The sequence below is a fragment of the Moschus berezovskii genome, chromosome 13 (assembly GCF_049115385.1).
Source record: "Moschus berezovskii isolate FMDL1 chromosome 13, NW_MosBer_1.0, whole genome shotgun sequence".
Taxonomy (NCBI): domain Eukaryota; kingdom Metazoa; phylum Chordata; class Mammalia; order Artiodactyla; family Moschidae; genus Moschus; species Moschus berezovskii.
Window position 1 is genome coordinate 71,176,896 of NC_142472.1, and position 2,197 is coordinate 71,179,092.

Genomic DNA, 2,197 nt, shown 5'->3' on the forward strand with positions numbered 1-2,197 from the left:
GAACAATATTCCAAAATTACCAACAACCCTGCTACAAAGCAGTTTGTTTTCTGAACATTTCTCTCATGCTGTATGTTTCTTTTAAAAATCAGATGACTTTATTTTAATTTTAAAAAATTATAATTTTATATCCTGATTGCCCAATTTAATATACAATGGGCATTTTTGCACATTTAAAAAACTATTTGAAACACGACGTCTCTCTCTCTCTTTCCTCTCCATCATCCTTCTCTCTCTAAGCACTGTTTTACTTATTAAATAAACTGATCATTTTTCCTGTAGAGTTTCCAATGACCTAGATTTTGCTAATAGGATTACCCCATTTTGTCATTTATCATGTTCCTCTGTCCCCTATATTCTCTAAAAAATGTTAGCTACATCTCAAAGTTTGATCAGATTCATGGTGTTACTTTGGTAGGACTGCTTTGCTGACACTTCCCAGGAGGTACCCAATACCTGGTTGTCCTGTGATGTCAGAAACCAAAGATGATCACTGCCCAGATTCATTATTTCATTAGGAATTTCAAATAGATGAATATTCTCACTTTACCACTGTTTCTACATTCGTTAACTGAAGTTATAAAGAGAAACTTCTCTTCATTGACTCTAATTATATTGAGGTACAGTTCATAGAAGGCAGGATAAATGTGTAATTTATTCCCTTTATTTGCCAGTTATCAAAATAATGAATTAAGTGCCAAGCACCATGCAAATGGAACTAATTAGTTTTTCTAGCATCATTATGAATGCGTGGATTTAAACATATTTGATGTGTTTCAGCCCATTGCAGTTATTATTCTTAATCATGTGCCAACATCTTCAGCCAGTGGGAGCCTCTTCACTTTGCTTTCGAAATCCTTAAACAGATCCTAGCGTTTTTTCCTAATGCTTTTTAAAAACTGCATTCTTACTTTCTGTTGTTATGGGGTGTTCCAGGCTCATCTTAAACATTTTCTGTTCCAGATCTAGAGCTAGCCATTTCTATAAAGAGATCCAGTTTGTTTGCTTTTAAGTGGGAAATTTTTATAGAAGCTGGGTTTTAAGATATTCATTTTCAAGGTCTTTTCTGTGGACAGAATGAAGGAACTTTGCTTTGGCTTTCCCCTCCCGCTCCTTGTCCTTCTCTCCTCCTTCTGCTCTGCCTGTTCCTTAACATAAAATACACCATTGCAATGATTGCCATTTAAATTCAAGATTACAGTATTTTTTAAGCCTCATCAATCTTATACCTGTGGTTCCTTTTTCTTACATCAATGATACCACCATAATTAGTCATTTGCTTCATCAACAATACACACACATTCAGTTCAGTTCAGTCGCTCAGTCGTGTCCGACTCTTTGCGACCCCATGAATCACAGCACGCCAAGCCTCCCTGTCCATCACCAACTCACGAGTTTGAGTTCACTCAAACTCATGTCCATCGAGCTGGTGATGCCATCCAGCCATCTCATTCTCTGTCGTCCCCGTCTCCTCCCGCCCCCAATCCCTCCCAGCATCACCCCAAAACTAACGGTTCAAAGCCACAACAAACACAAATATGTATCACAGTATCTGTGGATCAGCAAATCATAAGTAGCTTAGCTGCAGGGTCTGGGTCTAAGTTAATCAGGGTCTGGAGGGTCCAGAAAGCATGATTTCTGGCTTCTCTCAAAGTGAGCTGTTAAAAAATGTAAGGTATGAATGGCAATGCCTTGGGTAATCAAGCCTCAAAAATCATACACTGTTATGTCTATCACTTTCTATGTTGAAAGTTCCTTGTCTAGGACTCCAGGTCTGAAAATGAGTCTCCACAACTTTCAAGTCCAACCTCTGAGCTCTTGTTTCCACCCTGGAGGTCATCTTTTCTTTTTCATAAAAGGTAGCCCATGTTTTCTGCTCAAAAGTTTTCTTAGTTTGCTTCCTACCAATAGGAGCTCAGGGTCCAAAGGCTTCTTACCATTTTTATACTAATTTGGCCCCTTTCAATCCAATCCATGTGGTTCAGTTCAGTTCAGCTGCTCAGTTGTGTCCAACTCTTTGTGACCCCATGGACTGCAGCACACCAAGCTTCCCTGTCCATCACCAACACTAGAAGTTTGCTCAAATTCATGTCCATTGAGTCGGTTATGCCATCCAACCGTCTCATCCTCTGTCATCCCCTTCTCCTCCAACCTTCACTCTTTCCCAGCATCAGGGTCTTTTCCAATGAGTCAGCTC